We start from the raw sequence: 26,156 nt of genomic DNA, 5'->3' as shown, positions 1-26,156 counted from the left end.
TAGTATTTCATAGCATTAGTGTTTTTCCAGGTATGTTTTTACTGCTTTAGTTGGGTGTTCGGGATCATTGTCATGCTCTCCCGATGTCCTCCGTACATGCTGAGAATGATTTGAACCAAAAATTTCAAATTTGCACTCGTCTCTTCGTAAGACATCATGTTCAGTCCAGTTGTGCAATCTGGCATACCTCAGCCTTTTCTCTGTGATTCCCCGAATCCTTCCATTGAGAACATTTCTGATGAGACTTCAGTGAACAGGTGAAGTATTAAATACGAGAGATGCATGTCTCAGGTCCTGTTTCTTAAGGGCATGACTTTCATGTCGGTCACTTGATCTTTTATCCCCCACTTGTCCAGCTTTCTCTGATTTTATAAGGACACACTGTAAACCATGTTTTCAGCTAATAGCTCTTTGAGAATCATCTTGTTGGTGTAAAAAAATTAATACTTGTAAAACTGTGTTATCCTTGTCAGATTTTATAGATTCAATGAAACAAATGGTGACAATTAGGGTTTTTTTTTTTTATACAGACAGCTAAAGATATAATTTAAAACTAGTTCTTTATTAAGTTGTCTATTGTGTGTAGACACAAGAGTGGTTAATTTCTTGAGTTAGGTGCCTTTTTTTATTCTCGAATCATTTGTAGGTCAGGGTTAAGCAGCTTTAAATAAAAAGAAAAACATTCTTCTGAAAATGATCAAGGCCGGGATTAAAATAATTAAAAAGCCTGGTTTTCACTCTGTTTCTCAAAACCTTGAGAAACAGAGTCCAGAGGCCAAGCTTTCTTGAATTACAAGAAAGTCTGGCTTATTGAAAACAAAATATAAAGAAATAAGGGGCGATTCCAGACTTTTGCACAGAACTTTACTGCACATGCTGTTGTATTGTCACAGTAGACATCTACTGCAAGGCTTTTGTCATCCAGGAAGATGTCTAGAACATGTTAATAAACACACTAGGAACTGGGTAGTAAACTTTCCATTAGCAGAGATCAGCATCAGACATGGCGTGTCTTGGGTAATTAAATGGGGCATGAGTGAAATGCACTCTGTATGATTTTCTGCTGTGTTTCATGTCGCAGAATGAAAGGCAGGCAGAGCTGATAATTACACGAACGCTAAGCCCTTGTCTGTGACTTGCCGACCTACTCGGTCGTACAGAAATGGAAGGTGTATTGAGTTTACCCTTCGGATCAGCTTTGTGATTTACCAAGGCTTTGAAGGCTGAGTATGTGCATTAGGATCTTATATAATGAAATATCTCAGACAGCCCTTTGCATGCATATAGAGCAGGTTTCCTAACACATGCAGTCACATGCATGCTTAATTAAAGGAATATAGTGAATGTCCATGTAAATGCATCCAAATAGTCATAAAACCATAGGAAATTGTAATTAAGGTGGAGATTTTCCTTACCACCAGTTTTCTCTCATATACACTTTCAACCCATATCTAAGTCATGTTATTTGTCTAAGCGTGAAGTGAATAATGCCTGAATTTCACTGCTGTTTTCCACGAGTGTTTGGGATTATACTTAGGCCTACTTTTTTAACCTCTTCCTCCGCAGAGTGTTGTGGCTCCCAGCTGTTTGTTATAAAAATGCATGGGCATTAATTGAAAGTTGCGAAGCAGGACACATTGCACCAAACATGCCAACGTCTACTATTCTGTATAAAATAGATAAAGGATTTGTTATTATAAACTTGATATAGACATTCAGGAAAATGCTCAGTATATAGGATTATTTTCGATACTTCAGGGGAAAAATGACAAATTAAGAGGTGTATTTGTTTATAAATCAAGATCAGAGCAATGCTGGTCCGTAAAAATGTACTCAGCTATAGCCCTGTTTATTACCTGTGCCTCTGGTGACTTGGGACCATACTTCCATTGCCGATCAAATATTTGCTAAGGTGGACTGCTGCCACTTCTTCTGATAGACTGTCCTCGAATTCAGTCAGGAGCATAAAACTTTTTAGACACATCTAATTAACACTGACCGTCAACATTACAGGTGGGCAGAACTGATAACATTTGCCCCAACTTTACCATTTTATTAGTCACCATAACATTTATTATACCTGTTTCATTCTTCAATACTGAATATTTGTTTGATAACAGGACTCAGTATACACACTGCTTGAGGTACCTACGATACTAAAAACAAAGTAATAATAATTCATAATTCTGTATCAAAAAACATTGATTCTTGTGACATCTCTAATTTGTTGTGCTATTTTTCTCATGATAAGATATGCTGATATGTTGATAAGATATTCAGCTGAAAGGCTTTAGCGTAGCTAGATGGAGTTTTTCAATCTCAGCTGATTATAAGCAAAATGAGACTTACTTTATTTCAAAATCCTCCCAACTGTCTCTCATCCATATAGCACAGGTCTTCCCATTTTGATCTCAGTGTCTCGTAGCTGTAACTCTTTAACAAGGCTGACAATAGAGGGGTACATTACAAGTCTAGTGGCTGTTGCATTTTTTCTAGGTTTTAAGGCAACATATATTTTCTTTTCATTGGACTTGAATATATATGAAATGGTGTGTTGATTCCAGCATACTGTATTTTTGTCCCTACAGTAGATGCTTTATTTAATAGCGAATGGAGCTCTGAAGCATAGAAATGCAGCGATTTTCGACAAATGACCGGTCAGCCTCCTCTGATGCTTTTGTTTTCATGACAACAAAAAACTGCGTCAGTATGTGCAAGCAATTTTGATGTCACAATAAGTGGTTGCCGGAATTGCTTTCTGTGTTTTCAGGTTAAGACCAACATTTCTGAATAAAACATAATGCATCTATGTCTAATCAAGCCTGCAGTTTTAGAGGGAAAGTGGATTGCACCGTTTATTTTTTTCTTTACCAAAGCAAATGATATTTAAAATTAGCAGGAAAAACTGGAAACATGAATATTTAATGCAAACATCCATTATGGAAATGAATGATAAAAACGTCCCGCTTCAGGAAAATCATTTATTTATGGTTTTGACACTGGACAATGTTCAGATTGTGGCTCTGGGGGAAAATGCTTTGTAAAGCTGAGGAGATTTGCTGAAATGGTGAAACTCAAATACAAGCAGAGCTCAACAGTGTATGAGAAGTGGAGGAGACTGGTCATCTAATTTTTTACCAGCAGGAATGGCCATTTGTTATTCATAGCCCTCCCCTGGCTCTTTTGCCTTCGCTGGTCATCTGCTAGGCTAATAAAATGCTTGAAACCCATTTTTGAAGGACAGCCTTGTAAGGGGTTACAAGCCAAAGCCACTCCAGACTGCCGGCTTGATGCTGGGTGATTTCCTGAGCACTTGGCTGGCTGTGCTGATCATGTTACACATAACAGGGTAATAAAGAGTGTTGCTGGGCTAGCAACTGCTCTAGTCTAAGATACGCTGATTGCTTTTAGACGGACTGTGCAGAATTTTCAGTTGTTCATTATTTCTGTCAGGATGCAGTTTAAAAAAAACTGATAAATTCTGAATTTTAATAGAATACATGACAGCAAAGCATTTTTAAATGTTAGTAATTCCTTAAATAAAGACTAAAAAGATGCATTTTCATCAAACTGTGTTTCAAGTTCTGGTGACCAGATTCTCTGTGGTGGCAGTGAGATGCTTGTCATCAGTGAGTATGACAGCAGTGTTGTTTAGAGCTCTAATCTAACACAGCTCCAGTGGCAACAGAACCCACATTCAGTGATTTTCTTGGTGATCTCACTTATTGTATTTGGAGCAGTGAAGCTGGGTTTATGCCGCTGACTGGCGTACTGGTCACTTTTGGTGTTACGGTTGGTTGTGCACCTCCCAAGTTTTGCACACAGTAGCTCACCTGGTTCATATCCAACACTGACAGACTGGAGGCGCCAGTGTGTGAGCAGGTCTGTCTCCGGAGGGCATTTGTGTCATCAGCAGGGATTTGTTCGTACTCGCGCTGCACTACTGCATTAGCTCTCATCAAATTGATCCACAGTAAGGGACGGTAAGAAATTTTTGGAAACTTGAACAGCAAATTTGAAACCAATAACGAGCATACGGATTTCCAGATGGCACAAAGGGAGGGAGATTGTTGCGACAACTCGCAAAAGTCATTTTTGCAGAAAACTGTGGAACAAACCCCGACTGTGATTCGATGACGTGCGCTGGCACCTGTCATTAGAAGACGACTCCGGCAAAAGTCTAAAGTTGAATTGCAAAGGGTACAGCACTGTGTTGTTGGCAAAGTTTGCATGTGCAGTGACCACATTGTGACAGATAGTAAGATGGCAGTTGCCATCTGCTTGAGAAAATGGATTTTAACTAAACAAAGGCAGGGGCACATGTGGCATGGGCACGCTCACAAATGCTGCTGATTTAAGGACATAGCTTCACCATGATTTACAGTTACTCTCCTGTTTTCATATCTTCGTCTATTCTCTTTTTATGTGTCTCTTGCTCCACATATGCTGTATCTATATATGTATATACATCTATATATTGTTTTCTCCCTTCTTTTTTAAGCATCCTTTTCTTGGCTGATATGCCTCTGAGCTCCACATGTCTCCTGTCACATCTATCAACTTTTATCAGTAAGCCTGCCACACACACGTGAGCTAACCCGCAATTGTCATGAAATATGAAAGTAGCCCTGCTGTGGCTCTTCGCCATCTTAGCAACCAGCTTCCACTAGCTCTACTTTAATCTTAACAAAGGATAAATAAACGAGCCACATTTTCTTCTAAATAGCTTGGGTACTTCTCTATTTGCATTACGGGAACCACTGTGGCTTAATTTTGTAATAAAAAACTCCTCCATTTCTCTTTTGAACCAAATCATTTTCATCATCAAGAAGCAATTTTAGGTATTTTTATGTATTTTATTTGATATTCTGAGTAGCAGGCAGGAAATGAGAGACGAAATAGAGAGAGGGAGAAATAGGGAACGGCATGCATAAATGTCACTGACCGGGCTTGAACTGGTATTTTTTTTATTTATTCCTTTACTTTTATCGTTTGGTTTTATAGAGACACTGCACAATTAAAAGTAATTGGACCAAAGTTAGCGTGCTGGTAATTTGCGTCCATTGTACCTGGTCAGGTAGAAGAAAAAGGCAGCAGAATAACTACAGCTATATATAAACATAAACAGCACAATGAGAAAAACACATCAGTGCACGTCCATGAATGAAATCCATATGATAAATACAACAGATGCAAAGCAATCAGAGGTTACAACGTCTGTATTAATTGTAAACATGGAAAGCTTGACGATTCTCAAATTTCTGTTGGTATGAACTTCCACAGTGCCACTTTAATCGAGGTATGAGTTCTAGTCCTAGTTTAAAATCAGTCATTATGACTGCATCAAGTCATGGCATTACTACATGATTCTTGATTTTACCCTAACTCCTGAGCCACTTCATCATCCCTGATTAAGACTCAATAATATGAAGAAATCCACCGGCCAGTTTTTGGTCACTTCTTCAGCTATGCAATGCTAGGGTTGATCACCTTTTTGCTTTTAAAACTGGATTACATTTTTCGTGGCACAGATTCAATAAGAAGATGGAAACTTTTCAATGAGATTTTGGTCCATATTGACATGATATCGTCACATAAATGCTTCAGATTTGGTGGTTCCACATCCATTATGCATTTCTCCCGAGATCTGATGACTGTGAAGACCGTTTGAGGACAGTAAAACCTCAGCTATGTTCAAAAAACCAGTCTGAGAAGATTTGAGCTTTGTGGTATTATCCCCCTATCTTGGTTGTAAATTTATTTGAGTTAGTGTTGCCTTTCTATCAACTTAAAGCAATCAGGCATTTTTCCTCTGACCTCTGGCATCAACAAGGAATTTTTTGTCCAGAGAACTGCTGCTCACTGGAAAAACATCCCCGTAGATCAGCACTTTCTGAAACACTCAGACCAGCATGTCTGGCACCAGCAAGCATGCCATGATCAAAGTCACTTAAATCACCTTTATTCTTCATTCTAATGCTCAGTTTGAACTTCACTAGGTAGCTTTGACCATGTCGATGTGCCTTAATGCTGCTATGTTGTTGGCTGATTAGATATTTGCTTTAATGAGCAGTTGAACACCTAATGAGTACCTAATGAAGCATCCAGTGAGTGTATATTACTCTGTTTATTACCCATAAAAGTCAGTTCACTATGAATCACACATTTCACTTATGTTCAGAGGCCTTTTGTGGGCTCCCTCTGACCTCGCCTAAACTCTGAAAGCTAAGCGTGGCAAACTCTTGCTATTGATTAGATACTGAGTAGTTGAAATTAGGTTGCATTTATAGATTTTAACATAAGCATCTTAATAAGATCAGATCCACAAGATAGAGGAAGAGAAGTCTGCATCCTCCTAATCCAGGCTTCCATTCATCTTATTCAGACCCTTGAGGGCACATGGCTATCGTGGAGGCATAAATCGAATGTATTGCCTCTTTTGTAGTACACAGTGTAGTTTATATAGTCACAAAGCAAATGAATTAAATTTGCAACTGGGGGTGGTGGTAGGAGGGGGCATCAACAGTCAAGTTACCGCCAAGGCTGGCTAGCAGGTGTGAAGCAGTTTTTTCGGTGTACAGTCGTAACAACCCTGAAGAAAAACAAGGTCATCTGCTATTTGCATTTTAGTTTCCTTGAGACAGAAAAAAGCAGCCCATCTGAGTAGCATGCATAATTCATGGTTCATCACTAGTGGCAGTGATAGTGGTCGTCTTCCGGCAAGGGAATGGAACCACTGGTTTGAAAACTATAAATAAATAAATAAAACTTTAAAATGTTTTTTTCTTCTTCCTATATGTGTTATATGCAAAATTATGGCTGTGACCTCTAAAGCGGTATTCCATTTAGAAATGATGCTTCATTTTCAGAGTTCACATTTAACTTGAATCTTTGCAGTATGACTGTGACATGCTTTCTGTAATGGATACTGGCTCTTGGGTTTAACTTTCAAGCGTATAATGTGTCTCTGCTTAAAACTGTAAAGGTTTTTTGGTGCAGTTTAAAACTGTGACTCATGAATTGGATTTGAATTCATGTCACTTGAGGGATTTGACTGGCTAATGAATGGGCCGGGACAACGTGCTTATTAATGGGAGATGGATTTCATAGGACTCCATGGGGAAGGATGGAAATGCTGGCCTTGACCACTCCTATTACAGAGCCATTAGTGGATCTCTTCACATTTTGTACAATCTCTGCACTTACATCATCACCAGAGACAAAATGTGACCCAGTAGGATTATTCAGCTTTCCGGTGTTAGAGCTGAAATGATCTTTACAAAATCGTTGTCTTTGCAGATCTAAATCTGAAAAAATGTCACTGTTGTAAATGAGTTGTACATTTTAACTGTTAATAAGGTTTAATTTTGCCGAGTGTTAAGGATAGTTTCTGCAGGAAGGTGATTTTAAAAAAATATCTTCAATGTGGTCAGTGGAGGCATGAAATAACATTTATGGAAACCAAATTTAGCCATTTAAAATGGCTAACGATGTTCTGCTGGCAACCTTGCATCTGTGAACTCCTTGAGTGCAGAGCCCTCCCAAACCCCCTTGCAAATACTGCTTGAATAACATGACAAAGAGCCGGAGGTTGGTTGACACGGGGTGTGAACATCCCAATTCCCAATCCGAGCAAGCATCCGTCAGATGCGCTCGAATAATTCTGATCCATCCATTTGTGCTGTGACCTCCTTGACATCAGTCTGATCCTTGCTTTTTGAAGTCTAACTCCAAAGATAGGTATTTTGTCATATCAAAACATGTCAGTGTGACTCCCGCAGAGGGTGGCTAAAAACCACAAAAGGGCTTTAGCTTTCACCTTTCCCAGGCTTGACACTTGACAGGACGCCATCAGCCGCCTGTTCATAGGCAAGCTGAAAGCTAGGCCTTGTCTGTCAAAGTTACAGGACGTCAGTATTATGAATACTGATGAAAAATCTTTAAAAATGAGTGAAGCGTGCAAGCCATGTTACACATACTACTGACACTGAGGTCCAATCGTGCCTTAAATATCATGCTGTAGTATGAAATAGATCTGTCCTATTTAAGGCGAATTATAATCTGCTTGTATTTTTCCTGGATGCTTCCACTGAAGGTCACCTTGCTCATTTGGGAAATAGTCACCATGGCTACATTAGTTAGAGGGGTGCGCTGATTTCATTAGAGATGAGATCTCATGAGGATGCTTGGAGGACAGTGAGCACAGTGCAGGAAAGAGGAACATGGGGAAATTATCTGTTGGAGAGTAGGCGGAGATGGGCAAGTTTTTGTCTGAAGCACTTTTCATCTCTTTTACCCTGTGCTAGCATTTTAAATATACTGAACCTTAAAGTTTTTCAACTTTAAGACTTGGAAGGGGATGCCAGCAGCAGTCTTCAGGGTTTAGCATTTTTGGGTCTACAGCTAAATTATTTTTTCCCCCATGCAACCATACCCTGTGCCAACAGATTTTTAATTAAGTTGCTCAGGTTATCATTTTCTCCAACAGCAGGAACACAGGAACATGAGTCAGAGCTGTTCAAGCTAAAAATGAAATCTACAAAAGGTACCCAGCAGAGACTTGAAACACTGATAGTGCTGTGGAGTGATGTTTTTACCAGTAGGTCCCCACTTTGTTTTTACTGTGTAACTGCTCAAGGGCATATGCACATCCACATTTTGAGCTTGCAAAACACTCGCTGGCCTTGCATTTCATGTTATTCTACTTATCAGCATTGGTGCCTGTGATGTACAAAGAAGCATCAGTGAAAGCAAGAAATCTTAAAGTGGAAGTTTTTTTTATGAGGAAAACAAAGTCTGGGTTCACTGAAATTACACCTGCTCTTGAACCAAAACATTAGCTCTGAGAATTATATATATATTTTTAAATAAATTCTTACTGTAGTCTTTGTAATGAAGATGTTCTTCTTTGCTACAAAAGAGAGAAAAAGAGAGAAACAAAGCAGAGAGCAGTCGAACAGAGAGAAACTAGTTCAACCGTACATTAAAACCATAGTGGAGACTGCTGAGCTGATGGTAAGCAATTTGTTCATAGACAACATCAGCTCTAAACAAAATTATTAAAGAGCTAATGATTTGTTGCTGTTGTTAGATAGGCTTCATTCAAGGTCGTCAGTGACTGCATTATTTCCTGAGGTTAGTTGTAAAAGGGTTTTCCCAAATCTATGTTTTTAGGATTGGCTGCTGCAGTGCTGTTCCAAGGAAAAAACTCTTAGCAATGGCAGTGAGTTCAGTTTTGGTGAAGATATAGAGGGATAAGATGGAAGTATCCAAAAGGACCAAAAAAGCTGGAAGAAGAAGAAGTGAATGATTACAGGATTCTTTCCTTGGTTAAACACCAAAAACTTTCACAACATCTAGCCAAGACAAAAACACTGTCGAGGAGGTAGATGTGTCATTGTCAAAGATCAAGAGATGCCTTCATGAGTATAAATAGAGTGTTTACAACACAAGTAGAAAACCACTGGTTACACTCAAGAACAGGAAAGAGATATTAGACTTTGCTGGAAAACAAAGATTAACTTGTATCAGGATGACGGAAAGAGAGAGGTATGTGGGAGTAACATGCCACATCACCACATCATCAGACACGATGGAGCCAATGTTATATCATGGACATGTATGGCTGCTAGTTGAGCCGGTCACTAGTATTTATTGATGATGTGACTGTAGACAGAAGTAGCAGGATGAATTGTGAAGTGTACAGAGCCACGTTGTCTGATCAGATCAAGTAAAAAATGCAGAACTGATCAGTGTTCACAGTGCAAGTAGAGAATGACCCAAAGCACAAGAGTTTCCCAAGGCAAAGGAATAGGATATCTTTCAATGGCCAAGTCATCTGATATCAACACAATAGTGCATGCTTTTCAGTTACTGAAGACAAAACTGAATGCAGGGTGACCCACAAACGAGCAGCAGCTGAAGGTGGCTACAGTAAAGGCCTAGCAGAGCATCTCAAGGGAGGAAACACAGCCTTTGGTGATGCCCATGGGTTCTAAACTTGAGGCAATTACAGAAACTGTGCAGTTGTTGAAATACTTTTAGTCTTAAATGTATGTCTAAAATGGTAAATGGCCTGTACTTGTATAGCGCTTTACTAGTCCCTAATGACCCCAAAGCGCTTTTACACATCCAGTCATCCACCCATTCACACACTGGTGATGGCAAGATGACAGAGGCGAGGCTGCCGAACACTAGCGCCATCGGGCCCTCTGACCACCACCAGGCAACGGGTGAAGTGTCTTGCCCAAGGACACAACGACCGAAACGGTTCAAGCCGGGGCTCAAACCGACAACCTTCCGATTACAAGGCGACCACCCAACTCTTGAGCCACGATCGCCACACATGTCTACTAACATCAATCTCTCTTGTGGCCAGTTTGCCAGGCTGTGGTTTTCATGCAAGCAGGGATTCCCTGTTATTTTTGCCATACTCAATTGTTCTTCCATGTATGGCTGCGTACACGGCTAGGGAAGTAGTCAGTCACAGTTGATTTCATTATTTTCTAAATGCAGCAGCATTAAAAAATAGACACACATCTGCAGGGCATCTTAGGGAACTGGATGACTGTGGCCTACTTCCTTCCTTTCCCTCCAGAGTTCCCTACTTGCCTGTATGCATCTACGTCATTTTGCGCAAGATGACTCAAGGATTAACTGTACCTTAACAGATATATTTCAGGAGCTGCAGGGTTCTGAAAATGTTAAAAAGAAAGCTGGAAATGCTTAATTTATCTTGACAATGTGAGACACAACTCAGTTTTCTCCACTGTTCATTTGACTAAATATGATAACTAAATGAATCTGAATATTTATCTATACATTTTCGTACCAATAACATTCATAAATATATATGTACAGGTATCAGGAGAAAGCACAATACTCATGACTTGTAACCTGTATGAGGTGCGCGGTGTATTTACTCTTTCATTTCATCATATTTTTGTGGACTTCAGGAAGTTTCTGGGCTGCAGCTTTTCGTCATGAGCCAAATCCCGCGCGCGGGTAGTCAGGGTTTTATAAAAAATTAACAACCAGAATTCAGAATTTATCACTTCTGGTCTCTCATTCACACTCACATGCACACGTGTAGACACACACGACGTACAGGATGAACTGTGTTTTTCAGCTGCATTCACACAAATCCTGGCATGCAGTAGCTTCCCGCAGGGTAGAGTGTGAAGGTGCGAGTTTGTTTATTCGTGCCTCGAAATGTAACTGCTGCAAAACAATTGGAAGATGTTCAAGCTAACGAAGATCCCTCATCATGCAGTCTTCAGCTGTGCGCTCACTAAATGCAAAAGGACTGTTGTCTCTATAGCATTATGTTATGCTGACCAATCAATGTGCTCTAGACTCCAGATTAAATTCACCATTGTCCTGGAATGTATCCCAGTTGACGGCAGGCGAGATGTGGAATATATTTTGGACAGCTTGCCAGTCCATCACTGTGCAAACAGAGAGACAGAGAACTGCACACACACTTGCATCCACATTATGGCCCATTTAAAATCATTAACCTAACATGCATGCAAGTCTTCGGAGTGTGGGAGGAAGCCAGAGTGCCTGGAGAGAATCCAGGCAAGCACAGGAAGAACCTAGAAATGTCGTGAAGTGACAGGACTAAACACACCACTACCATGCTGCTTTGTGTTTTTAAAGGTAGAGTGGAATATGACCTTAAAGTACCTTAACGATATTTTGTCCCTCAGCGTTTTCTGCACTCACACAGCAAGGTTCTGCTTGAGGTTACGGATCAGTTGACAGTCTGAAACCACACTATTCTCATACAGTGGGTGTGCTATAACAGACTGAAATGTCACCTATTTGTCTTCTTTTGTCATGCTCCATCTGTCTTTTGTCCTTACTATCAGGACTCACAATAGCCACAAATGGATGACGTGAACGTTAAAGAAGAGGCAGCGTAAAAAGAGAGCAAATCATTTTTATGCCCATCACATTGTTAAAAATCCAGTACATACCCTGTAAATCAATGATAGCTCTTACAGGAAGCTTTAGTACATTTCAGAACTTCAGACAGCTTTGCTATATCTACAATCAAATAAATGCTTCAGTTGTGCACTGCAGTGCGTTTTTAAATCTGTGAGCAGCACAGTTTTCAAATAATACATAGAAAGTGTGCCATAATGAGTGAGGTATATCCTCTAGCATATTTCCCCTGAGCCAGTATTTAATAAGGCTGTAGGTCTGAGCATCATATTGAATAACTGTTTGCCATCATCAGATGGGATTCTCTGATGATATAAAAACTGCAAACTTGACCATACTCCTGCACTAAAGGCGCTTCCACCAGACCACCTTCAAAGGTAGTGCTGACTTTCTGGCCTATTCTCCCAGGTGAAAGTCCTCTGCTTTACGCATTGTGCCACCACGCATTAGTTCTTCATTCAGTTTTTTTTAGCCTTTATGCTGCATTTCTGAAGAGACCAGTGGTAGTCTTTTGTCATGTCCTCAAGAGGTACAAGCGTCTACCTTCCTCTGAACGCAGTGGGACTACAGTATGCTAAAAGGTTATTATGGATTTCTGGCTAATAATGTCAAAAAAAATAAGTGCTTTTTACACCAGCTTTAATATTCTATTCACAGATTCTATTCTATTCCATTCTAAAATTCACAGATCTGGTTCATTTTCTCACAGCACAAATTATATATAAAGCAATAAATAACCTGCTTCCTGACAATATTCTAAAAATGTTTTCTAAAAGGGAATGGGGATACAATTTGAGGGGGGAATTAAATTTAAAACATCCTCGTATCCGTACAACATTAAAAAGTTTTTGCATCTCTGTGTGTGGAGTGAAGCTGTGGAACAGACTAAGTAAAGATATGAAGCAATGTCCAAGCATGGCGCAGTTTAAAAAGCGGTTTAAGGATATGGTTTTTACAGGGTACAGGGAAAAGGTAGAGATTTGATAGGGTGTTCTTGTCTAATATTTTCATGTGTGTGCGCATGCACGGGTTTGTTGGTATGGATATATATATATAATTGTAGGCTGTGTATCCTTGAGGTGTTAATGGGGTTATTGAAAATGTGTATATGTGCGTATGTGTGTATATACGTATGTATGGATAGATAGAAACATATATGTGTATATATTTAAAAAAAAAAAAAAAAAAAAATTACACATAACATATAATGTAATTGCAAGGAGGTATTTCTGTAGTCTATTGATACTAGATAGTGGAAAAGGGGTGGGATTAAATAAGCTTATGCTTCTTCCTGCTCCTTTTTGAACATGGACGTTATTTGGAGTTGTGGTTGCTCGTTTTCCTTTTGTTTGCTTTGTTCATTTGTCTCTTTTAATTCTATTTTTTTTTTATACTTTTTCAACATGTTCAAAATAAAGATTCAATCAATCAATCAATCAATATCACGGACTCATGCATTGTCGTGACTGGAATGAGTAGCTATAAAAATACGACCTTAGATTTCCTTCCTTTCACTCCAAAGATAAATTTCAACATTAATATAAAAAAGAAAACCTCTGAAGCACAGACGGTGCAGTGGGACAGAAAACCCACCAATTCTTGACTTATTTTATTGTGGCGGATATGACCGCCTTCTTTGTTTCTGTGGTGAAATCTGATCTGTTTTTACCGCGTCACTGATCCAGCTACGGCAGAGATCAATTGGGTGATGTTTAATGTGCATTCCATTTAACTTTTGTTTTTCCACAAATAAGTAGTGTAATATATCCTAATCCGAAATCGTATACCAAATTGGGGTGGAAATTATGCGTGCGGTATTTCTGGTTGTGGCTCAATTGGACTTGAAAGTGAATGTGCAGACAGTTTGATGGTGACTGAGATTTACTGAGCTCTAAATCGGGTGATAGAGTGGTGGTGCTATTGCTGCTTTAATAAGCACATTTTGTCCGTGCTTTGATGATTCAGAAAGAAGCGTGCTTTTTCTCTTTTTTCGTGGTGAGTTACATACCAAAAGAAATTGCAAGACTCTTGTCCGGAAGAGGCGTTTTAGAAGTTCTCTAAATTCAAAAGTCAGGGTTGACAGCTTTCAGGTGAGGAAAGAATGTACTCACAACAGAAATGGAGACAGGAAAGAGCTGTCTTAGTTAAAATTTTGTTACTTTTATCCAGATTTCTGCCGTCTGCTTTAATTGGGAGCATGTCTGAACAGCGGCAAATGCTCTCTATTGTAGACAGCAGAAATATAAAGAATTAAGAAGGTCAAATATTGATTTAATAAATGTGTTGTTTCATGCTGGCAAAGTGAAAGAACCACTGGAGGGGTGTCTGGGTTCTATAATTGGAAATTGCCTTGTTAGTGGTGTTGCTGCGCAGAGGGAAGTTGACTGGCTGGGCAGAACATAACACAGCTGATGGTAAAACTTTGGTTCTTTTCATACAAAGAGCACCTTGTGCTTGTGTTGCACATTTAATGTGCAACTTTGTAACTCGTTTATGGCTCCTGAAAGAAAGACAAGTTCATAGATGTTTCCTATGAAAAGGCATGTAATCATTTGTCTTGATGCATGCTCAATCATCCAGGTAAGTAAACACCACAATCTGTTCTTCTGTCTCCAGTAGCCTCACTTTTCCACAGTATTTGTATTCTGGTTATATCGAGAAATAATTACGGCATTCTAAAATTACGCCCATCATATTGTATTAAGTTGGTATTAATTACTAAAGATCAGGCAATGGACAAAACTGTTTTGGACTTCAGACTCTATTTGGCACAGTTAGCTGTGTGGAGTGTAGAGGACCAAAATAATCCATCGACTGGCAAACTTTAAAGCTGATATTCCAGTCCAAAATATAAAAATGTAACACAGAAACAGAAGAAACAGAAAGTTCAGAAATCACTAAGGAGCTAGAGAGTTGGAAATCTGATACTCTATGAATTCAAGCAAGAGTTTATATTCAAAGAATAAACCATGTACCTCCGCGGATGCGGCAGAGGACAAAGGAAACACAGTACTATATTGTATATACAGTTTATACAGTATAGTGCTGTATGTACACCTGCGAGGTGTGAAATGAGAATGAAGCTGAGCATAAAGAGAAAAAAAACACAGATGAGAACTATCAGGATAGCCATGCAGTAAGAAGTAAAGCACAGACAGCACAGGAAACTATCTTTCAAAGGAAATGACCAAAAGAGACACATTAGGAAACACGGAGACGAGAAAAGTCACACCAAACGTGAAGACAGAGGCCAGGGAACACTGGAGGACGAAGGCATTAACACTGAAAGACTAGACAGGAAGTAACACATAGGGAAACACTGAGGGAACTAAGCACACAGGAAATGACCAATTCAAACGTAAGCTGGAGCTAAATAAAGACTAAGGACTCAAAACTAGGACTAGAAGATCCTTTAAACTCTCTAAATAACATAAATACCAAACAATGAAGAAAACTCACATGAAAAACTCTCTGAAGCTCTAGTGTGCAGGAAAACCTAAACAGAAACCCTAACTAAGATACATTAACAAAGCTCAATGACAGCAAAACACTGTTTAGAGCACCTTTAGTGGCTGTGAAAACGTTCTCATCTGAAATCTGGGACAAAGTGAAGAACATTCAGTAGAAGAGGAAGAGGTGAAGTGCACCAATACTGAGAGAGATTAATTGTTAAGAGGCAAATTCAGTCACAATACTCAAATCTGAAATGTGTCATCCATTTTAATGATTAAACAGACGAATAATGGTTGAGTGGGTGTGAATTAGATTATATGTCATGTGTTTTTTAGATTTAATATGAGCAGAATTGCCCTCGTGAGCTACTTGAATTTCAAGAATTATGAACAAAGCCCAAATTTCATTACAGTAGGTAATTTTAAAAAATGTCTGTAAAACAAATAACATTGTTAGGAGGTGACATTGATAAAATATTTTGCCAGATGGCAGGGAGCAATATATTCAAATAAATTGAATATATATCGAATATATTCGATTGAATGTTATTGTTTTTGGTTCCAGTGCTTGGTTCACCCACCATAGGTTACTGCCTCTGATATGCTGCAGATAGTGTACTTGTATTTGTAGTTGTGCTTAAGATTGAAATCACTGCTAACCGGTCTAAAATGAATCCAGACGTGTGGCTAGATACACACGTAAGCATGCACTTTGGCTCTCTATTTACACGTAAACGGTGTTTTGGATCACTGAAATCTCAGGTATGAAAAACTCCTGCCAGGATGGACGTTCGAGATGTGCTCTGACATTGCTTCATATTCTTTATTGACGTCAGACTGTGTTATATCACAGCCTGTTGCTTTGGCATGTTCTTGATAATGCTTTTTGAGTTTTTATGTGGACGGGCATATTTTTCAAAACTGACCTGGAAAAAGTTTTGTAAAAAATACCCGTGTACGTGTGAATGTAGTCTCATGGTCCCATGACTAAAAACCTGAAAACTGTTGGGTAAACACTCTGTTATTTTGGAGAGATGCACAAATAAATTGCCCCATGACACTTAAAATGTCACAAAAGGCTTCAGGCACTTTATACAGCCGCAGTGCCTTTGAAATGAACTTAATGAGCTAATGTTGTTTGTTTATAAGTCGAAAAGCATATTAAATGCATTTGGTATTCTAATTGCAATTTACATTCAAGTGTTTTAAAATTCCAACAGCGTGGTTTATGAACTGTTTTTGTTATCCGACAGGTTTTTCTCTTTATCCGTGACATTTTTGTTTCTAAGTGGTCTCTGTGGGGGTCAACCTGTCCCTGCCATCTGGCTAGAGTAGTTGAAGTGTTACGAGGTCCACTCCTCTGCAGATGTCTGTTACCTGATATGTACTCCACTAATGAGAGAGAGCTACTAAAATTAACAGGCTTTCTGCATCTTCCCACAGCTGAATAACAAAAGCACCAAGGGCCTGTTTTGTCCTGCAACTGGTAAGACATATGGACTGAGCAGAAATGGAATATGCTACTGTGTTGTGCTTTAGTCTGCTCCAAGTGGCTTTAAATCAAATAGATAATGCACGAAGCTGAGGCTAATGAGCCTGGGGTTTTAAACTGTGCAGTCCAACACAATTGTTAACCATTTCCTCTGTATCAGAAATTGTAAGACAAATCATCGCCATGTATTTCAGCTGTAGACATTTTATCTTTACACATCAGTAGTGTAATGCTGCATGAATTTGTTTGCAGTAATAACACAGATGCAAAGGGACTTCCTAATTTAATGTGGGCCCCCATAAAATGGCACACAGACACAGCTTTTTCCTTTTGCTGGTGACCTCGGCCGCCTGTCATTGCTTTGTTACAGACTGATTATGTTGTAAGCGGGAACGATTCCTTAGGGGCTGTAGTTATATATTAAAACCCTTCTGGGGATATAGTTGTTAAATGTCATCAAAAAGCAGCTGTGAAACTAAAAGCTTGTTGGGTTCCCTGAAAAGCCAGTGCTCTACAAACAAACACAGCAGTGCAATTAGTCTCTCTGTTTCCTTCAGCTATTATTGAAAAAAGAAAAGCATTAAAATCAGCAATTCAGTTATGCGCATCTCAGTGAAAGACATTACGCAACTGCGTTTAAAACTTTATTTTGAAAAGTTATGAAATAATTAGAATGATGAAGCATTTTTAAGAATGCAAACTACAAGGATGCAACTCTCTTAATCAAGTCTCAGTCTCCCTTTGGTTCATGAATACTGTAAAAGACAAAACACATAATTAGCATGAATACTTAATATGTTTTGAGTTATCCTGCGTGCATTCAGATCCACTCAAAAAACATGGATGAAAACAGAATTGTGCTGGGGGACAGTTACTGTATTCACGGTACTCACATTTTATACCATTGGTATATTTAGTGGTAGCCTCTTATTGCAGAATAAGGTGTCATTCTTACATGTTTAGTGCTACAAAAAGCTTTGTAGTGTTTGTCCTTGGCGAGATGGCTGAAAAGGTGATAAAGTGCATCTGTGCACAAGGAGATGTTGAGAGGTAGCTTGCAGTGTTGAGGTCAACAGAGGTCATTTCACAGAGGTAGTGTGGTGCTTTGCTTATTGGTGATGCATATCAATGCAGTGTGAGATGTAATAGTGTTTTACTTGACCAACACGAATCAATCAGGGCCATTGATTGTGTTTGGGCCTCTTGAACACTTAAGTCTGCGTTGATTCCACCCAAATGGATTGCTCTCAGTCAGTGCACCAGTGCGCAGACCGACATTTCACATCCATGGCATTTTCAAATGCTTTATCATTACATGTCACTTTATTTATGATGAAAACAATGAGTGCAGTGTGAGGCTCACATCAGCTGACATGAACAAATGAGTGTCATATCCCTGGGCAAAATTAAAACGCATTATCATAGACAGGAAAATGTAATGTTGACTTTTTGTTGACACTGTCATTGAGGTGTTGACCTTATTTATTATTGATATTGTAGGGACGAGTTAAACGTGAGCTTAATTAATAAACAAAGCCCTTGGTGTGCATGAGAGAGAGAACGTGAGCATCTGCCAAATTCCATATTAAATGTAACAAACTGCTCGTCCAGTTTTGAACAGATACTTTAGACAGATTTTAAACGAGTGGTTATTTTCAGCTGCTGATGAACGAACACATGGCAACATCCTGCAGGCGTGCCTGCTGGGTGCTACCATCCGGTTGAACCTACCTGCTTGTTAAGTGATGACGTATCAACTCTGTTTCCAGATCCAAGCGTCCATTGATTGAGGCTGTGTTATAATGCTTTTTGTCTCAACAGAAACATCTTTAAAAATCAACATTTTAAAAAAATCCCCAAAAGTAATCTGTGGTCTCTTCTGTTATCTCTAAGGATTTTATTAGTATTATTTATATAAGGTGCGTCTTTATGTTTTTAAAGCTTGCGGTGTACACTACAGCCCATGGGCTCACGGTGTCCCACACATCAAATTTTTGAATGCTTCAGATAAAAAAACACTCTGGCTAAGATTTGGTTAATGGTGTTTGTCTCTGCTTGTCTTGGGTGCACTTAACACAAACTCTTATTAACAACAAGTCAACTGTCATCCCATATCTTTGCTGCCAAAGGCGACATTCTGCCACTGCCAAATGACATTGTTTAATTCTCCAGCTTTTTTGTGTCTAAAATTATAGCACTCCCATATGGAAAAGATATATATAAATCTTATAAAGTTTGTATCTGTCTTGTGTGAAACTTGTATGAAAAGCATACAAGAGTGAAAACAGATATAAGATCCCTTGAAAAATTATATAATGAAACTTGTATGTTTTGGATACTTACTAAAACAATATATGAAAGTAATGAGAAAGTGGCCACTTTCATGAGTAAATCATATAAGTTTTTACTATTTCTTTTCCATATGGGCTGTTACATTTGTTAGTTTTTTTAAGCTAGCAGTTCTATTAGCTAGCAGAAATTCCAATGCTGCCAAACCTTCTAGATCCTTCTTCACGGATAGCTAGCCGTTAAACTTTCTTGTGACACCTCGGAGAAAAGAATTTGAACTATTTTACTGTAGAAACGTCTCAGAATTGGCTAATGAAGTCAGACGATATAAAAACAGACACACAGATAAGGCATGTTTGGAGATAGCAAGAGAGATGGAAAGGCAGGGTTGTGGAGGTGAGAGTAGGGATTTTAAATATAGGGACTGGTAAAGGGCTAGCTTCTATGATCCTGATATCATTTATTATGATAATAATTACTAGAGTCAAGGAGACAAACTATTTCTGTTGCTTGCTTGAGCTTTCTGAATTTAATGTCCACAACCTGCTTTTTTATGTCTGTTTTTTGTTTTATTAGAATATGTGCACACTAAAAGCTTTGCTGATTTTAAAATTCCTGCCATAGGGTATGTTTTACTTTCTTCCTATTAGTGGCAAAGCCTGTCTAAGCATTTAGCTAGGGACTGAAAGGTTCCACTCCTGGTTCTGAAAATACCATTATGGGGCTTAGCAAACAGACATGGAGGATAAATTTGCTCCACTTTCTTTTCATCTTTTCAAAAAAAGAAGAAAAAATGAAAAACTTTTTTTTGAAGACTTTGCTTCATGTTTCAGCCCTGAACATGAAGCTGCCTGCAGTTTAAGACAAGTAAAGCTTGATATATTTCACTATACTATATCACTATACTATGTAAGACATTCTACTCTACAGCAATGATAGACAGCAACCGCAATCTAATTTTTGCTGTAGATGTAACGAGCGAGTCAGTGACAAGCACGCAGAAGTAATGTACATGATATCACGAACACAGTCTCATTAAAATGTAGTTTATTTTAGAATTAATATATCTATTGCATTATGTGTCTCAGGCCCTCATTAATAACAGCCTGCAAAGCTGAGTATGGTAACTGAAGTAAAAGGTTAACTGTGTATGTGTTTATGTTCTGGGCAGCTTTCCTCTTAGTAACAGAAGGTTGGCCAGCAGACCAGTCTGCCAGGCAGCCATATAACCAATTCCCCAGCCAGAGGATGATAGAAACAGCAGCCAGTTATTGAGTCGGAGTAGAGTATGGCCGATATTTTGGTAAAAGAGTATCATTTTTGTGTTTCTGTGTTATCACATAGTTTGTCCACGCAAGCATATTCCACATATTGTGTAGAGTTGATGCACGGTCAAACGGCGTTTCACAATAAGCTGATTAATAGTTTGTACCAAACATTTTATTATAATTTTTTTCTTCATAGAAATCAGTTTCGGCATCCGTCCCAAAACTCTAGGATCCGTTGGGCTCTAAACCAAATTTTCATTCGGAAAGCAAGCTGCTCCTCAGGTTATCCACCATCTGCTTGCCACGTCTATTAGTTATTCAGTCAGTCATCCATACATTCCTCCGTCTTTCAGTGTGTAACAAAATAAAAATCTCTAGTGTTGCTCCTGGGTCCATTTGGACGCCACAAATGAGGGGCCATTATTGTGCTCTTTTACTCTGCTCGGCTACACTGTCAATGTTCTTGCATGCTAAACTCCCTTTTACCTATGTTTTTTTTTCAGTGCCACACAGCTGCTTTTATCTTTCTGTTTTTGTTCTTGTTTGTATTGCTTTTGATGTGTGAGCATGACCGGGGGCACGACTCATGGTCTGGCTGACAGATTGAACAAATATAGTTGTTTGAATCCCATACACGTTAGCACTGCAATGAAACGGTAGACTCTCTTCTCTTTTTCCCAATGTATACAATGCTTTCTGAATGAATGTTTTCATGTTTTTTAGAACTGTTGAATGAAATGGCACCCTCTTTTTGTACAGTGTAGTTCTCAGAAATGTGCTTTTTGGATCTTTTTAGCCCTTACTGTTGCTCTCTTGCTTTCCAAGCAAGAGAGCAACCTTTGACTTGCTTAATTATGGTGATTTGTCAGAACAGAAATGTGTACCTTGTCTGGTTGAACCAATGAATGCAGATGCTGCAGATGCTCCGAGGAAAGGTGGTCAGGGATCTAAAGGAGGAGGGAGAGACACTCAAGTTTATTTAATATGAAGCAAATATCAGCCAATAATTATTTCAGATGCACATGTTGAAATATGGTAATTGCCAGGCTGGAGCTTTTCTGTAATCTGAAAATCACGCAGCACTTTGTACTTTCATTTGATCCGTGTAAATTTGATTTGGTGCTGTGAATGTAATCACCCAGGGCTAAAAGGAATGAAATTGTAAAAGAATCAGTCAGAAATAACATTAATGTGTGGGAGATGTCCGCACAGCATATTCTACAAACGCAGCTAAGAGCAAGTCATGAATAAGTTATGACCCCGGCAAACCTTGCATACTGTACACGAAGGTGCTAATAGGCTATACATCACAGAGGCCCAATGAGAAATGCAGGTGTTATTTGAAGTTCGAAGAGACTGCATAATGTCTTTACACCAGAAAAGACGAAAGTGGAGCCGTTTTAAGTGGCTGCTCTGTAAAAAGCACGTGTAAAAAAAGCAGGACATATTTGAGAAGCTCCACTCTTTCTCTGTGCAACATGAGTGTGAACTCTCGACTTCCCCAGAATCTCTTCAACTCTCTACCTCGGTCTCTTCTTGTTTTATTTTACCTCACATAAAATGATCCCCCCCCCCAAAAAAACCCCCCCCCAAAAAAACGTTTTTGCATTTTTATTTAACGTAACTTTGTTTCACATAAAATATTAGTTCAAAAGACCAAGAAAAAAAAAATTCTCACTTGTCAGTGCATTTCAAGGTTTTTTTTTTTTTTAAGACAACTTGTCACATTTTTGTTGTACTTTTTAATGTCTGTGTAGCCATTTAAAAAGTTTTTATAAAAGGAAAAAGAGAACTTTAATGTAGTTGGTAGAAGACATTAATAGGATTCCTGGTTTGACAAGGGAGTCTCAGTGCCACAGGAGGCATGTGTGTGTAAGAGAGCGCTGCATGCTTCAGTAAGTGCTTTTGCAACAAGATGATTATGCTGTCAAAAGTGTGCATATTAAATCCTAACTGATCGCGGGTAACCCCGTGTGGGTATTTTCTTTTTTTTTTAAAAGATAGGAAAGGTTTGTTATTTTGAGAAACACACTTACTCACTTTATTACCTGAGAAGATTGAGGCCACTCTCGCATCTCTCTTTTAAATATGAGGTTAGTGAGCTTATCAACGAGACTAGATGCAGGGGGAAGCAGCAAGTCTGTCCAAACACAATCTGCCTATTTGTGAGGCTTGTTGTCAATGTAAGGTTGCTAGGCAACTCTAGGAGACTCCAGGAAGTCACTGTGCCTGGTCAAAAAAATAGTGTCACAAACTGGCTCGAACAAAAGTGAGAAGTAGGGAGTCCACACAAGAGACTGGCTTGGATCAAATTAAATTTAAAATAAAAATGAGCCAAAGGGTCGGAGGGTGGAAGTTAGCAAAATCAGCAGATCAAGTAGCAAATATGTGTCGTGTGTGCTGTGGAGTTGTTAAAGATCGTATAGATGAAAACAAGGTTGATACTCGGTAGACACACAGAAGGGAATGCAGGGGCCGGGTGAGCTGAGCAAAGCTTGATTTACAGGTGTCCATATGCTCAGATCTACTGCAAATGATGCAAAAAAACCAAAAACAAACCGCACATACTACATCGATGCACATATGTGCAGTCCTCCAAGCTTGTGTGCACTACACTATGCATAGATCCGAGGCTGACTGACAGCCACAGTGGCAGGACTAAAGCAGTCATATTAACGGTTATTCCACTTCTTTGCTATGTTGATGTGTGAGTAAGACCTGAGCAAATGCGGTATCATGTTGCAGCTGTTTGCTAACAACCATCCCATAGCCGCCATTGTACTCCGTGATACACTATGACAAGGTCCAAATTACTGTGAGGAGTATTTCTCAAGTCTGAGCAATGCTACATGACTGTAGCTTCATGTTTAGTGCATGTTCATAAGAGCTGTAAAGATGCTTTCATCTGACTCCCAGCAAAAGCAGATAAGCATATTTTATTATTTTTAAGCGTTTAAACATGCCTTATTTTAAACAAGTGATATGAACAGGGCATTAAGAGTGAATTTTATGGCTCGGTGTAAAGTGTGCAGAGGCTGGTGTTGCAAAGTCAGCATGTTTTCAGGGCATCTACATTTAGGCATCAATGTATATGAGCCTCATCTAAAGACACCTAACGTTTTACCAGCCCACTGTGAAAAACACCCACTGCTAACTCTAGCTCAGCAAGGAATCAGAAGAAGAAGAGCAGTAAATATTCTGTGACGATGTGAGCAAAAACACTGGATGTGCGCGGCGTCCCTGAACATGATTCGCTTAAAGAGACCACAGAGGAGTGAAGAGGGACAACACCGGAGAGGACAAAGAGCCCGTCACCCCACCCCCCACTCTTCCTCCTCCTCCTCCATCAGGCTCAGACAGGGTCATACCGACCATGTCCTCTGGGGCCACAAGAATGACATGTTGGGAGGGGAACGGGGATGGAGGAAGGGGGAGAGGATCAGTGGGAGGCAGAGTGGATGATGCTGCTCTCTGAGGCTCAGAGGAGTCAAAGGCTAGAACAGATATTGTAATGCTCTGTGATAAAGCAGAGAGCAGGACAGCTGCGTCTCGAAAAGTAACGTGATGATGTGAGGATATCGGACATAAAGCTATCACTGCAGCGAGCATGTGCGCTCACGATTAGATTAAAACCACTGTGCTGACTCTTCAGATGTTATCGTGTTAAAAAAAAATTAACAAAATCCAAAACTGAGTATGCTTGATGAGTTGATTGGTCCTTGAGTAGACAAACATTACATATGTCACTGTATTTCTGCCTCAGAAGAAATCTGATGATCTGAAGTGGGTGGAAGAAAACCTGTTTTCTTCCAGACATCCCAGCCAGCCAATTCATTTTATGGATTATTCTCCCTTGACAGCAGGCACAACACACACCATTAGCTACCACGTGACCCCCCACACACTTCATGGCATGGCCTCTTTCATCTTTCTTGCAGGCACAAACACAAATATTAAAGGCTAAAAATAATAATGAGCGCAGACAGTCGTGCTATTCAAAAAAAATCAGCAAATTTCCACAGCACTGTGATAAAACGGTTGCTGTCAATAGGTCTAGTAAGGAATGAATTTTACTCTTAAGCTATCATGAGAGTAAAAGCATGGCTAGTGTGTATTACACATCAGTGTGCCAAGTTTTTTTCATTTTTTTATTGGCCATATACAAAAAATAGGCAAATTGTCACCTCACCAGCCTCCTCTTGTCTGTCCCAAGCCCTTCAGCCTGATTTGGAAATGAATCTCAATATCCCGTGCTGATGGATGTCTCATTTCTTAAAATGCATCTGGAAGAGACAGGACAGAGGAGCTACAAACAGCTGTTTTCACAGCTGGAATAGTCAAAACGCACTGGGTGTAGGATACAACTCATCCCTTTTGTTTATTAGATGATTCAGTTATTTCACGGTGATCAAACTCTCTGTCCTTCACTGTCTGTGTGTGTTTAACAAAAAAAGTGTGATATCTTGTCACATTGGCTTTGTGAATTTGATTTAAAAGGGGCTGTGAAGGATTAAAACAAGTAGTGCGCACTTTTACATCTGAGATCATAAAATACATCATTAATTGGGCTATAACAAAGCAATTTATGATGTGCAGCTGTGTTAAACGTCATGTTTAATTGACAATGCTTAAAAATGACAGCTCTGAGACAAGATGTCTCATTTTTCTAAGTGCCCATCACCTCAACTCCTCCCTCCCTCTGGTGGGAAGGACTAAGATGTGAAAAAAAAGGAAGCAAGGCGAGAAATGAAGGATCTACCAAACTCCCTTTCTCATTTCCCAAATTGCACATACTGGATTTCTCTCCTCACCGGTTTAGTCCCTCCCTCAATACATACGAGTGAAGAAGTCGGGGCAACATGCATTTAATGAAATGAGACATCCTTCTTCTGATCTCTCATTTTAAAGCAATGTCAGTTAAATATGACGTTTTCCACATCTGCATCATAAATATTTGGGCGGGTTTTTATAGCCCTAGTGCAGCTGTGTTTTATTGTCTCAGGTGCAACAGTGTTCATAACATGTTTATAACATGATCTATTGTCAGGGTAACTTTTTTATTAAATTAACAACATGATAGCATGTAACAAGATATTTTTTTTTAATCACACAAAGAGAAAACCAGATAAGGACAGAAACATCCCAGCATCTTAAATTACAGAAACAACATATGAATAAAAAAGGATGAGTTGTTTAAAGAGTTCTCCTCCTGCTACGGTTTGTAAATTCTACTTGTGTACCACGCCTTTCTTATACTCTGAACACTTCCGCATAGGATACACCTGTGAATACTCTGTCCTTTGTTCTCTATCCTTAAGATGCCTTTTAGGTACAGAGATATCCTTAACCTCCTAAGACCTGAACTCCTCCACGGCATGCATTTTTGATTTCTCTTTGATATTTGGGCTGATTGGGACCTGATGAATGTAAAAACAAAGAATTACCAGATTTTTTTTTTTTTTACCTGATTTTTGTTCCTAAGAAAAATGAGGATATTTGTTTAAGATTTCGATAGAACAGTAACAGTATAATGTCCTCGTAAGTGGATATCAGGCAATATATATATATATATATATATATATATATATATATATATATATATCAAAATTAAATATTTTGGTCTAAATAGCCCAAAATGTGATGTCCACATATGTGGACACCAGGTCCTAGGAGGTTAATAATGGGGTACTGGGACTAACTGTGTAA

General features: G+C 39.1%; 1 protein-coding gene and 1 long non-coding RNA gene across 4 annotated transcripts in view; one reads left to right on the top strand and one right to left on the bottom strand.

Annotated features, from left to right (window-relative positions):
* The window catches only part of pde4d (phosphodiesterase 4D, cAMP-specific), a 207,250-nt gene that overhangs the window by 56,628 nt on the left and 124,466 nt on the right, over positions 1 to 26,156 (top strand). The gene's annotated exons all lie outside the window — the stretch shown is intronic.
* LOC143421496 (uncharacterized) overlaps positions 1 to 26,156 on the bottom strand; it is a 41,811-nt gene that overhangs the window by 3,399 nt on the left and 12,256 nt on the right. Inside the window, exon 2 of the long non-coding RNA XR_013101164.1 lies at positions 21,335 to 21,397. This is a non-coding gene — a long non-coding RNA (uncharacterized LOC143421496). The remainder of the gene's footprint in view (positions 1 to 21,334; positions 21,398 to 26,156) is intronic.

Source organism: Maylandia zebra, linkage group LG12 (genome assembly GCF_041146795.1).
Source record: "Maylandia zebra isolate NMK-2024a linkage group LG12, Mzebra_GT3a, whole genome shotgun sequence".
NCBI classification, from domain to species: Eukaryota; Metazoa; Chordata; class Actinopteri; order Cichliformes; family Cichlidae; genus Maylandia; species Maylandia zebra.
Note: the sequence above shows the minus strand (reverse complement) of the source record. Positions and strands in the feature narration are given on the sequence as shown.